This window comes from Salvelinus sp. IW2-2015, linkage group LG22 (genome assembly GCF_002910315.2).
Source record: "Salvelinus sp. IW2-2015 linkage group LG22, ASM291031v2, whole genome shotgun sequence".
Lineage (NCBI taxonomy): Eukaryota > Metazoa > Chordata > Actinopteri > Salmoniformes > Salmonidae > Salvelinus > Salvelinus sp. IW2-2015.
Window position 1 is genome coordinate 13,633,060 of NC_036862.1, and position 14,713 is coordinate 13,647,772.

Here is a 14,713-nt window from a genome sequence, read left to right on the forward strand (position 1 = left end):
CATTCATAGACTGTACTACATACAGTAAGGTCAACATACACACAGCATAGGTGCACATACAGGACATGCACACATACACCACACACCCAAACTGCAGAGTGGGAGTGGCAGTGAGAAGGGAGCTCCCTCAGCCATCCTCAGACCGCCACCCATTGTCAAAGCACTGCAGCAGCTCCCTCTCTTCTCCAAGAACACGCCGCTCACGCCTCACTGCTCAGCCTCACACTGCACGGACACACGCACACACACGCACACACACACGCATACACACACTACACATTGTGTCCCGTCTCCCCCACCCACACCCCATCCTACAGGGGTCTGCATAAACACCATGTTACCCTCCACCCAACACTAAACCTTTCCACTCCACCACTCCAAAGGCCCAGCACAAATTTAGTGTAAACTAATCAAGCACATAATTTGTGTAATTAAAAAACTGTGAAAATTGCTCTTTGGGTGGCATTAGACAGATTGAACAGCCTGTTCACCCCTCAGAGAGCAATCAGGGCTGTATTTCCTAACTGAATGAAACACGCTTGATGTTTGTTCTGGGGAATTAGAGCGAGGGGTGTGGTGGATATGCAGACTGTCAATCATCTACACTTGAGTTATTACTCTGTAACCTATGAGATAGATAGAGAGAGAGAGAGAGAGAGAGAGAGAGACAGACAGATTTCAATTGTGTTTCCTCTAACAGATAGTCTAGTCTGCAGTCTGTACAATTCTGCAAACAATAACCTATCCCCTGTATGAAAAGATCCAATAATAGATCAATTGGGAGATGAGCACTTGGATACACTGAAGAGAAAATAATCCCATCTGGGATACCGAACTGTAATGAAAAATGGAGCAATGAACCATATAACCTACATGTAGTCAATGTTCACAAACTGCCATCCAAGGAGCAATAAATAGTGGGTTCTCCTCTGTTAGTTTGGGGGGTGGGGAGTGGAGGGATATAGCGCATGCAGGGAAATCCAAACTGCAGAAAATGTCCACACCAAGGAAAGCCCACTACAGCCTGCCCTACTACAGCTGCACTGAGCTGGGTGAATCCCCACTTCCCATCTCTATGACGCAAGCACAACGAATAGAGGATCCGTTTTAAAGGGGGACCAATTGAGCCTTGACTTGCACTTGCTTAACAATGGTGCTGTGATTCGGTATTCGGGTATAACGGTATATATTTATAGTTGAAAAAGCCTGTCATGCAATGTGTCTTTGAAGAGGCTATAGATGATGGAGACATGGCTGCAGGATGGTGTTTTGGCTTGGGGAGGATGACAAGTATTTTTTTCTCTCCAATCATACAGGAGTTATAAAGGCCAGGCTCACTAATTTCGTGAAGAACTGCTTGTATTTATTTTGTATTATTCATTTGAATTCATCAGGGTGTGCTGCAGCACCCCCAGCACCCCTGCAGTTATGGATCAAGGCGAACTCTCTAGGATTTCCAATTGATAGGCTAGGCTATATGTTGAGCTTTATGCCTTATCATAAAGAAACACCTTATGTCAACTAATGAGCTGTATGCAATTGACATATGGACATTTGCCTTCAAATTAATTGAATGGAGCTTGTATCTGTGGACAAATAAAGATATTGGTTCTACACACTGTGCACACCGTGTTGTGTAGCCTAAAGCACGGTTCCATATATGCAACATCTTTAGTATTTCAATCACGCAGTGGAACACTTCAGGGAAATTATGCAACATGGTATCTTCTATTGATATGTGAGTGTGAATTTTATCAACACAGCCTTTTACAATAAACGGAAATACAGTGACAGGGTTACATCTTGGTTATGCTCACAATCTTTCCATCAATATTATTTGCTTGATTGTAAATCATACTTCTGATAACTACCTTGCATTTTCAATTATTATTAAATCAATGGATCAAATCGAATATTAGAGCTACCCCACATGGTACATTGTTGTACCATATGAATCCATAGAGGATAGTCTACCCAGAACCCAAACAAACATCGAGCAAGTCAGTGTAGGGCAGATCGAGAAGTGTAAAAGGCAATGAATTAGTACATATTTCAACACATCTGACATAAGTCCTCAACATTCAAAACTGAACACTTTTATAAACACATTCTTACCTTATATCCTAGTTTTTAGAGTAGCTCAAAGCAGGTGTGGTCGTAATGCACATATTGCTGTTGTTAATATGAAAAACTGTTCCCGTTAATTTTGCTGTTCTAGCCGCGGATCGGCTCGCATTCAGACTACACTCACAAACACGCTCAGTCAGTCTCTCTCCCAATCACATTGGAAGTGCGCGTTCTGGGAAGGGAGTTATGTTTAGGAGCGCGCATGGCACAGTGTTACGACCACGTGTCATCCACTCGAGAAATGATGTATGAGCTAACCTACTTTCTTTGTTAATAACAGTCGCATTTCAGGTTCTCTAAAATATGTACAGGTGGAACACTATCCGTTCCTCAATGTAATCACTGAGCTGACATTATTTGATGGGAGGAAAGCTAAGGGTCTGTCAGTGTCTGTGCCATGAAAGGCAAGGAAAGATATATATTTTTTCATAGTCTTGAACAGGGTCCTTTACTTTTTTACTGTCCACTAATTCCCTTGTTCCTGATGATGTTAGCTGACCAAGCACAATTTCAGTGGATGGTACTCAATAATAGGCTTCCCAGTGGGGTTTGGTCCCCAATGATATTCGTGGAATTCTACTCTCCTTCAAATTGGTAACTTGGAATGCTTTTCCAACAGTCTTGAAGGAGTTCTCACATATGCTGAGCACTTGTTGGCTGTTTTTCCTTCACTCTGCGGTCCAACTCATCCCAAACCATCTCAATTGGGTTGAGGTCAGGTGATTGTGGAGGCCAGGTCATCTGATGCAGCACTCCATCACTATTCTTCTTGGTCAGATAGCCCTTACACCGCCTGGAGGTGTGTTTTGGGCCATTGCCCTGTTGAAAAATAAATGACAGTCCCACTAAGCGCAAACCAGATGGGATGGCGTGTCGCTGCAGAATGCTGTGGTAGCCATGCTGGTTAAATGTGCCTTGAACACCATCACAATTCCTCCTCCATGCTTCACGGTGGGAACCACACATACTCTGCGTCTCACAAAGACACGGCAGTTGGAACTAAAAATATCAAATTTGGTCTCATTAGACCAAAGGACAGATTTCCCCCGGTCCAATGTCCATTGCTCGTGTTTCTTGGCCCAAGCAAGTCTCTTATTATTATTGGTGTCCTTTAGTAGTGGTTTCCTTGCAGCAATTTGACTATGAAGGCCTGATTCACACAGTCTCCTCTGAACAGTTGATGTTGAGATGTGTATGTTACTTGAACTCCGTGAAGCACTTATTTAGGTTGTAATCTGAGGTGCAGTTAACTCTAATGAATTTATCCTCTGCAGCAGAGGGAACTCTGGGTCTTCCTTTCCTGTGGCAGTCCTCATGAGAGCCAGTTTCATCATAGTGCTTGATGGGTTTTGCGACTGCACTTGAAGAAACTTTCAAAGTTCTTGAAATTTTCCGTATTGACTGACCATGTGTTAAAGTAAAGATGGACTGTCATTTCTCTCTGCTTATTTGAGCTTCTCTTGCCATAATATTGACTTGGTCTTTTACCAAATAGGGCCATCTTCTGGATACCACCCCTACCTTGTCACAACACACCTGATCGGCTCAAACGCATTAAGAAGTAAAGAAATTCCACAAATTAACTTTTAACAAGGCAGAACTGTTAATTGAAATGCATTCCAAAAATATAAAATATATTTTGATTTGTTTTACACTATTTTGGTTACTACATGATTCCATATGTGTTATTTCATAATCTTGAAATTTTCACTATTATTCTACAATGTAGAAATAGTAAAAATAAAGGAAAAACCCTTGAATGAGTAGGTGTGCCCAAGCTTTTGACTGGTACTATATTTCCAATGATTACTACTGCTATATGTACCAGTGAGTTGTGAAGACAGCTGTGTATTTCTCCGACATGCCTTCAAGCATATCGATGATCCTGTATGATCCTGTGATTATGCCGAGATGAGAAGTGAGCTGAGTTATCTATAAATAACACATTAGTCATTAAATTATCTACACTGCAGCGAGAATCTTGCATGTATCAACAATGCAAATTTGCCAATTAAATACAGTGTGAAGGAGCCTTTGATGTTACTTTAAGAGTTATTGTCTGTAATCCTCCTTTGCTGATCATATATTTAATATTATTCTATTTCTACTGTGTTTTGGTTATAGGCTATTTATGAATATTAATTTGATGGATGCCATAAAGGTGCATGCACTGTGTATATACAATAATACAAATGTTGATATTGTAGAGAACTGCGGGGCAGGAAAGCGAACCGTGGTTTCTGGCGTGAAAGGCGAACACCCTACTCATCACGCCAATAGGATTAACCCACTTGGTGGGAATTGGAACTTGGCTCATATAGCAAGGATCACTACATGTGTTAACATTTTGTGGTTGCCAAATGGGACCTCATTCTGTTTATAGTGTATTATTTTTGACCAGAGCACCCAAATTGTGAGTGACACATGATCCGTGCCCTGTCCAGGATTAAGTCCTGTCCCAAAAGAGTCCCTGTGCACTGTCAACACTTCCAGCGGTGGGAAAAGTACCCAAATGTCATACTTGAGAAAACGTACAGATACCTTAATAGAAAAGTGAAATTCACCCAATAAAATACTACTTGAGTAAAATTTGGTTTTAAATATACTTAGTATCAAAAGTAAATGTAATTGATCAAATATATTTATGTTTAGTGAGTCCGCCAGATCAGATGCAGTAGGGATGACCAGGGATGCTCTCTTGATAAGTGTGTGGACCATTTTCCTGTCCGGCTAAGCATTCAAAATGTAACAAGTACTTTTGGGTGTCAGGGAAAATGTATGGAGTAAAAAGTACATTATTTTCTTTAGGAATGTAGTGAAGTAAAAGTTAGAAAAAATATAAATAGAGTAAAGTACAGATACCCAAGAAAACCACTTAAGTAGCACTTTAAAGTATTTTTACTTACTTTTACTTTACACCACTTCCTGGTCTTTCAATTGCTATGGTAACGATTTGCATGGTTGGAGACAGACAGGGAAGGCCATGAGTGACATTTAATTCCCTGAGTCAAACATCCTGACAATACAACAAGGGGGGGGGGGGGGGGGGGGGTGTACGTGTTTAACTACACTTATGGTAGTAAACAAACAAAAATGTGACAATTTGTTAGTTCCCACAAGGTAAAATGTTATTTGTAGGGGTTTGTTGTTAAGGTTAGAATTACTGTCATGGTTAGAATTAGGGTTAGGGTTAGTTTTAGGGTTAGAATTAGGGTTAGGTTTGGGGTTAAGGTTAGGATTAAGTTAGGGTAAAGTTAGGTTTAGATGTTAGGAAAAATAGGATTTTGAATGGGACTGAATTGTGTGTCCCCACAAGGTTAGTTATACAAGACTGTGTGTTGTGTGTGTGTGTGTGTGTGTGTGTGTGTGTGTGTGTGTGTGTGTGTGTGTGTGTGTGTGTGTGTGTTGTGTGTGTGTGTGTGTGTTGTGCGTGTGTGCGTGCGTGCGTGCGTGCGTGTAAGATATTCCTCTGGAACCAGAACAGCTGAGGTAATCAACAATTCTGCAGCGTAACTCAACCAAGACGGTACTGTGCCAGAAATCCATCCACTCTCAGACAGGGACCAGTCGGATGAAGAAGTGATGGAGATGGAAGCAGTTCAAGGCAGGACAATGCCAATGCTGCCAGTGCTGAGTCTTCCACCTAGATGTACAGACGTAGGATCTTAATTTGAGACAGTTTGCTACAGCCGGAAAATAATCCTGCAGCAACAGGAAATGTGAATTATTATGTGAATTATAATTTATGGAATTTTTTGTAGGGTGTGATACATTTTTCGTTAGGACAAATTAAGTCAAACTTTTTTTTTTACCCCCTTTCTCCCCAATTTTCGTGGTATCCAATCGCTAGTAATTACTATCTTGTTCATCGCTACAACTCCCGTACGGCTCGGAGAGACGAAGGTCGAAAGTCATGCATCCTCCGAAGCACAACCCAACCAAGCCGCACTGCTTCTTAACACAGCGCGCCTCCAACCCGGAAGCCAGCCGCACCAATGTGTCGGAGGAAACACCGTGCACCCGCCCCCCTTGGTTAGCGTGCACTGCACCCGGCCCGTCACAGGAGTCGCTGGAGCGCGATGAGACAAGGATATCCCTACCGGCCAAACCCTCCCTAAACCGGACGACGCTAGGCCAATTGTGCGTCGCCCCACGGACCTCCCGGTCGCGGCCGGCTGCGACAGAGCCTGGGCGCGAACCCAGAGACTCTGGTGGCACAGCTAGCGCTGCGATGCAGTGCCCTAGACCACTGCGCCACCCGGGAGGCCCCAAGTCTAACATTTTAAAGAGGAAATTACAAAAATGTAGAAGCCTTTTTAAACCGTGAATACACTACAAATGTGCATGTACCGCTGTGCTGGAAAATTCTCAGCAACAAAGGAGTGATCAAATTAAGATCCTACATCTGTACTTAGTCAAAGTAGAGAAGTAGAGCAGGTGTTATGTTTTCATGCTGAGAGAGGTAGGAAAAGAATAAAAAATATAGTAGCTCATTTTGTAATTACTTACCACCATCCACAGCACAGACCCACTGGGCACACCACGTCATTTCAACATGGAAATGTGTGTAATATTTGGTTGAGACGTTGATCAATGAGATTTAAACCTTTAATCACCCACTCAAAAAGACAGCCAGAAGTTTGTTGAATTCCACGTGTTATCACTGTGCTTTCAACCATGTGAAAGCACAACCAAGTTCAAATGGGAATACAATTTCAGATATATTGTATTTATGCAACAACTTAATGTGTTATCACTGTGCTTTTTTAGTTTAGTTGAAGAAGCGAATCCAACATATAATTTGTTAACTTGTCGACAAGTTATTAGACTTTTTACTGTATTGGTTGTCAACGCAACCAAATATCAACATTTGAAAGAGATGTACACTACCCTTCAAAAATTTGGGGTCACTTAGAAATGTCCTTGTTTATGAAAGAAAAGCAACTTTTTGTCCATTAAAATAACATCAAATTGATCAGAAATACAGTGTAGACATTGTTTAATGATGTAAATGACTGCTGTAGCTGGAAACGGCAGATATTTTATGGAATATCTACATAGGTGTACAGAGGCCCATTATCAGCAACCATGACTCCTGTGTTCCAATGGCACGTTGTGTTAGCTAATCCAAGTTTATCGTTTTAAAAGGCTAATTGTCACCACTTGTCACGACTTCCAGAAGGTGGCTCCTCTCCCTGTTCGGGCGGTGCTCGGCGGTCGTCGTCGCCGGCCTACTGCCACCGATCCATTTTTCCTTTTCGTTTGTGTCTGTCTGTATTGTTTACACCTGTGTCCTATTAGTTGATTTCGGGGGGTTTATTTACCTCCGCTGCCTGCTAGTCTTTGTGCGGGATTGTTTTCTGTGGTATCTTTGTTAGGGGTGCGTGTCTGCACCACGGGGTTTTCTTTTCACGGCAGTTTGTACCGTTTGGTATGTGTTTAGGAGTAGAGGTTTCTCCTCCGTGTGTGACGTTTATTTCCCTGTGGGTGGCGACCTCGTTTGGGACGTCTTAAATAAACGATTGTGCCACTGGGACTTCCTTGTTCTCCTGCTCCTGATTCCTGCACCTCCCTCCTTTAAGGAGGCTCGTAACAGAATCCCGCACCACTTATGGAATCAGCAGGAGCTGACACACTCTCCACATCCATGGAGGAGCGCGTGCAACACCACACCACCGTTCTCCACCATCTCAGAACCGCCATGGATCAAGTGATGGCGACAATGGAGAGATGGGAGAGGGGTGGCCTGCCTACCCCTCCACCAGCCACACTCCAACCAGCACCACCACCTTCTCCTGCGTCATCCGGCCCCAGCAGTATTCGGCTCGCGCTCCCGAGGGAGTACGATGGGACAGCTGCCGGGTGCAAGGGTTTCCTGCTCCAGCTGGAGCTTTACCTGGCAACCGTGCACCCGGCTCCTTCGGGAGGTGAAAGCGTGAACGCCCTCGTCTCCTGCCTGTCAGGCAAAGCTCTGGAGTGGGCCAACGCGGTCTGGGATCGACCAGACTCGGCGAGGGACCACTACCCAGAGTTCACCCGCCGCTTCCGAGCAGTGTTCGACCATCCCCCTGAGGGTCGAGCGGTGGGTGTGCGTCTGTTCCATCTACGGCAGGAGACGAGGAGCGCAGAAGACTTCTCTCTGGAGTTCAGGACCTTGGTTGCCGGGTGGAACGACAGGGCCCTGATTGACCACTATAGGTGCAGCTTACGTGAGGACGTCTGCAGGGAGCTAGCATGCAGAGACGCTACCCTCACCCTGGACATCAGGTTGGACAACTTGCTGGCTACGCGCGGGCGTCCGGATCGGGTCCTGTTGGTTCCACCCCCCAGCGCCTCCGCTCCAACCCCCATGGAGTTAGGGGGAGCTGCAGCGGGGCGATGGGAGGAGGAGCCTCCTCCTGCACTGGATGTGGTCGGAGAGGGCACACTGCCGACCGGTGCTGGAGGAGCTGGTCTGGGAGTCGAGATGGCAGGCCGAGTACTGTTCGGGCACCCCAGGTGAGTCAGCACCAGGCTCACCCAGAGCCCCCTGTTGGTCACTTGTATGTGTTAATTTCTTTCCCAGAGTTTTTCCCCCATTCCCAGCATAAGGCGTTAGTTGTTTCAGGCGCAGCAGGGAATTTTATGGACTGCGGTTTCACGCATAGGTTAGGGATTCCCCTGGTTCAGCTGGACAAACCATTCCATGTGCACTCCCTAGATAGTCGACCGTTAGGGTCAGGGGTGGTCAGGGAGGCCACGGCTCCACTGGACATGGTTACGCAGGGGGGGTCATGAGGAGAGAATTAGTCTCTTCTTCATAGATTCTCCTGAGTTTCCAGTGATGCTGGGGATTCCCTGGTTGGCCTTTCACAACCCCACTATTTCGTGGCAACAGAGGGCTTTAAAGCGGTGGTCAGAGGAGTGCTCAGGTAGGTGTGTGGGAGTTTCCATCGGTGCAACGACGGTGGAGAGTCCAGACCAAATCTCCACCGTGCGCATTCCCGCCCGAATATGCCGATTTGCCAATCGCCTTCTGTAAAAAGAGGGCGACCCAATTACCACCTCATCGATGAGGGGATTGTGCGATAAACCTCCAGGTAAACGCCGCACTTCCCAGGAGTCACGTGTATCCCCTGTCACAGGAGGAGAGCTATGGAAACATATGTCTCTGAATCTCTGAGGCAGGGGTACATTCGGTCCTCCACGTCACCCGCCTCCTCGAGTTTCTTTTTTGTGAAGAAGAAGGAGGGAGGTCTGCATCCGTGCATTGACTATAGAGGTCTAAATTCTATTACGGTGGGGTACAGTTACCCGCTACCTCTCATCGCTACGGCAACTGAGTCATTTCACAGAGCACGCTTCTTCACAAAACTGGATCTCAGGAGCGCGTTTAACTTGATGCGTATCCGGGAGGGAGATGAGTGGAAGACAGCATTTAGTACCACATCCAGCCATTACGAGTACCTCGTCATGCCGTATGGGTTGAAGAATGCCCCAGCAGTCTTCCAATCCTTTGTAGACGAGATTCTCAGGGACCTGCATGGGCAGGGTGTGGTGGCGTATATCGATGACATTCTGATATATTCCGCCACACGCGCCACGCATGTGTCTCTGGTGCGCAGAGTACTTGGGCGACTGTTGGAGCATGACCTATACGTCAAGGCTGAGAAATGCGTGTTCTCCCAACAGGCCGTCTCCTTCCTGGGTTATCGCATTTCCACATCAGGGTTGGTGATGGAGTGTGACCGCATTGCAGCCGTGCGTAATTGGCCGACTCCCACCCCGGTAAAGGAGGTGCAGCGGTTTTTAGGATTTACCAATTACTACCGGAGGTTTATCCAGGGTTTTGCGCAGGTGGCTGCTCCCATTACATCACTGCTGAAGGGTGGACCGGTGCGTCTGCGGTGGTCGGCTGAGGCGGACAGAGTGTTTTGTCGCTTGAGGACTGTTTACCGAGGCTCTTGTGTTGGCTCATCCGAATCCCTCTTTGGCATTCATAGTGGAGGTGGACGCATCCGAGGCTGCGATTAGAGCCATGCTGTCACAGCGCTCGGGCGTGCCACTGAAGCTCCGCCCCTGCGCCTTCTTTTCGAGGAAGCTCAGCCCGGCGGAGCGAAACTATGACGTGGGGGACCGGGAGTTGCTGGCTGTCGTAAAAGCTCTGAAGGTGTGGCGACATTGGCTTGAGGAGGCTAAACACCCTTTCCTCATCTGGACTGACCACCGTAATCTGGAGTACATCCGGGCGGCGAGGGTCCCTCGCCAGGCAAGGTGGGCCATGTTTTTCACCAGATTCAGATTTACAATATCGTATAGACTAGGTTCCCAGAACGCTAAGGCAGACGCACTGTCCCGTCTGTATGATACAGAGGAGCGGTTCATCGATCCCACTCCCATACTTCTGGCCTCTTGTCTGGTGGCGCCGGTGGTGTGGGAGGTGGCACGGACATCGAGCGGGCATCTCGGTCAGAGCCTAGTCCACCTCAGTGTCCAGCTGGACGGAGGTACGTCCCGCTTGATGTTCGTGATAGGTTGATTCGGTGGGCACACACGTTACCCTCCTTTGGTCATCTGGGTATCGATAGGACGGTGCAAAGCCTTAGGGGGAAGTACTGGTGGCCGACTTTAGCTAAGGACGTGAGGGTTTATGTCTCCTCCTGTTCAGTGTGCGCTCAGTGCAAGGCTCCTAGACACCTGCCCAGAGGGAAGTTACAACCCCTTCCCGTTCCACAGCGGCCTTGGTCACACCTGTCGGTAGACTTCCTGACCGATCTTCCTCCGTCCCAGGGTAACACCCCGATCCTGGTCGTTGGGGATCGGTTTTCTAAGTCCTGTCGTCTCCTCCCTTTGCACGGTCTCCCTACGACCCTACAGACTGCGGAGGCCCTGTTTACTCGTAGTGCCGGAAGACGTGTTTCTGATCGGGGTCTGATCGGGGTCCCCAGTTCACGTCCCGGGTTTGGAGGGCGTTCATGGAGCGTCTGGGGGTCTCGGTCAGCCTGACCTCTGGTTTTCACCCCGAGAGTAATGGGCAGGTGGAGAGAGTAAACCAGGATGTGGGTAGGTTTCTGCGGTCCTGGTACCGTGGCATCTGAGCCAGACCGAGGCTCCTGTGGTGGAGGACTGGGTGAAGCGCTCGAAGGAGACCTGGGAGGCCGTCCACGGGCACCTGAAACGGGCCGAAGGGCGGCAGAAAGCGAGCGCTGACCGCCACCGCAGTGAGGCCCGGTGTTCGCACTGGGGCACCGGTTCTGGGTCTCGACCCGGAACCTGCCCCTCCGCCTGCCCTGCCGAAAGCTGGGTCCGCGGTTAGTGGGGCCATTTAAAGTCCTGAGGAGAATAAACGAGGTGTGTTATAGGTTACAGCTCCCCCCTTATTACCGTATTAACCCCTCGTTTCATGTGTCTCTCCTCAGGCCGGTGGTGGCTGGGCCGCTTCAAGAAGATGAGGTGCGGGAGATCCCTCCGCCCCCCCTGGACATCGGGGGGGCGCCGGCGTATGCAGTTCGGTCCATACTGGACTCGAGGCGTCGGGTGGGGGGTCTTCAGTACCTCGTGGACTGGGAGGGGTACGGTCCGGAGGAGAGATGCTGGGTGCCGGTGCAGAACGTCTTGGGCCCATCTCTGCTGAGTGAGTTTCACCGCCTCCATCCGGATCGCCATGCGCCTCATCCTCCGGGTCGTCCTCGAGGCCGCACTGCGGGAGCCGCGTGTCGGGGGGGGGGGGGGGGGTAATGTCACGACTTCCACCGAACGTGGCGCCTCTCCCTGTTCGGGCGGTGCCACCGATCCACTTTTTCTTTTCGTTTGTGTCTGTCTGTATTGTTTACACCTGTGTCCTATTAGTTGATTTCGGGGGGTTTATTTACCTCCGCTGCCTGCTAGTCTTTGTGCGGGATTGTTTTCTGTGGTATCTCTGTTAGGGGTGCGTGTCTGCACCACAGGGTTTTCTTTTCACAGCAGTTTGTACCGCTTGGTATGTGTTTAGGAGTAGAGGTTTCTCCTCCGTGTGTGACGTTTATTTCCCTGTGGGTGGCGACCTCGTTTGTGCGTATTCTCCCCCATGTTGTTGCTGAGTTGGGACGTCTTAAATAAACGATTGTGCCACTGGGACTTCCTTGTTCTCCTGCTCCTGATTCCTGCACCTCCCTCCTTTTAAGGAGGCTTGTAACACTAATTGATCATTAGAAAACCTTTTTGCAATTATGTTAGCACAGCTGAAAACTGTTGTTCTGCTAAAGAAGCAATAAAACTGGCCTTATTTAGACCAGTTGAGTATCTGTGGCATCGGCATTTGTGGGTTTGATTACAGGCTCAAAATGTCCAGAAAGAAAGCACTTTCTTCTGAAACTCGTCAGTCTACACTTGTTCTGAGAAATTAAGGCTATTCCATGCGAGAAATTGTCAAGAAGCTGAAGATCTTGTACAACGCTGTGTAGTACTCCCTTCACAGAACAGCACAAACTGTCTCTAACCAGAATAGAAAGAGGAGTGGGAGGCACCGGTGCACAACTGAGCAAGAGGACAAGTACATTAGAGTATCTAGTTTGAGAAACAGACACCTCACAAGTCCTCAACTGGCAGCTTCATTAAATAGTACCCGCAAAACACCAGTATCAACGTCAAAGGTGAAGAGGCGACTCCAGGATGCTGGCCTTCTAGGCAGAGTTGCAAAAAAAAATCATATCTCAGACTGGCCAATAAAAAGAAAAGATTAAGATGGGCAAAATAACACAGACACTGGACAGAGGAACTCTGCCTAATAGGCCAGCATCCTGGCATCCAGCATCCATCCTTCACTGTTGACGTTGAGACTGGTGTTTTGCGGGTACTATTTAATGAAGCTGCCAGTTGAGGACTTTCAAAAACAAGGACATTTCTAAGTGACCCCAAACATTCAGCGGTAAGTGTATATTTTGTGCAACTCACTTAGTTTGGCTTTATATCCAGTTTGTCTTCAAATTAATAATATATACAGTACCAGTCAAAAGCTTGGACACAACTACTCATTCAAGGGTTTTTCTTTATTTTTTACAATTTTCTAAATCAAAATGATGAAATAACACATTTGAAACATCTAGTAACCAAAAAAAATGTTAAATTAAAATATATATATATTTCAGGTCCTTCAAAGTAGCCACCCTTTGCCTTGATGACAGTTTTGCACACTCTTGGCATTCTCTCAACCAGCTTCATGAGGTGAGGACCTCAGGAGGCTGAAGAAATTTGGCTTGTCACCGAAAACACTCACAAACTCTTACAGATGCACAATCGAGAGCATCCTGTCGGGCTGTATCACCGCCTGGTACGGCAACTGCTCCGCCCACAACTGTAAGGCTCTCCAGAGGGTAGTGAGGTCTGCACAACGCATCACCGGGGGCAAACTACCTGCCCTCCAGGACACCTACACCATCCGATGTCACAGGAGTCCAAAAATATCCTCAAGGACAACAACCACCCGAGCCACTGCCTGTTCACCCCGCTATCATCCAGAAGGCGAGGTCAGTACAGGTGCATCAAAGCGTGGACCGAGAGACTGAAAAACAGCTTCTATCTCAAGGCCATCAGACTGTTAAACAGCCATCACTAACATTGAGTGGCTGCTGCCAACATACTGACTCAAATATCTAGCCACGTTAATAATAAAACATTGGATGTAATAAATGTATCACTAGTCACTTTATATAATGTTTACATACCCTACATTACTCATCTCATATGTATATACTGTACTCTATACCCTCTACTGCATCTTGCCTATGCCGCACGGTCTTTGCTCATCCATATATTTATATGTACATATTCTTATTCATTACTTTACACTTGTGTGTATAAGGTAGTTGTTGTGAAATTGTTAGGTTAGATTACTTGTTAGATATTACTGCACGGTCGGAACTGGAAGCACAAGCATTTCGCTACACTCGCATTAACATCTGCTATGTCACATGTGTATGTGACCAATAAAATTTTATTTTATTTACTCACCTGGAATGCATTTCAATTAACAGAAGTGCCTTGTTAAAGGTTAATTTGTGGAATATCTTTCCTTCTTAATGCAGTTGTGTTGTGACAAGGTAGGGTTGGTATACAGAAGACGGCCCTATTTGGTAAAAGACCAAGTCCATATAATGGCATAACAGCTCAAATAAGCAAAGAGAAACGACAGTCAATCATTACTTTAAGACATGAAGGTCAGTCAATGAGGAACATTTCAAGAACTTTTAAAGTTTCTTCAAGTGCAGTCGCAAAAACCATCAAGCGCTATGATGAAACCGCCTCTCATGTGGACCGCCACAGGAAAGGAAGATCCAAATTTACCTCTGCTGCAGAGGATAAGTTCATTAGAGTTTATAAGAGTTTATAAGAAATCCTGCTATGCCCTCAGACGAACCATCAAACAAGCAAAGCGTCAATACAGAGCGTCAATACAGGATTAAGATTGAATCCTACTACATCGGCTCTGACGCTATTCAGATGTGGCAGGGCTTGAAAACTATTACGGACTACAAAGGGAAACCCAGACACGAGCTGCCCAGTGATGCAAGCCTACCAGACGAGTAAATCCCTTTCATGCTTACTTCGAGGCCAGAAAAACTGAAGCATG

At 46.8% G+C, this 14,713-nt stretch overlaps 1 pseudogene; it reads right to left on the reverse strand.

Annotated features, from left to right (window-relative positions):
• LOC111949967 (sodium/calcium exchanger 2-like) overlaps positions 1 to 2,271 on the reverse strand; it is a 123,054-nt pseudogene extending 120,783 nt beyond the window's left edge.
• Positions 2,272 to 14,713: the final 12,442 nt, after the last annotated feature.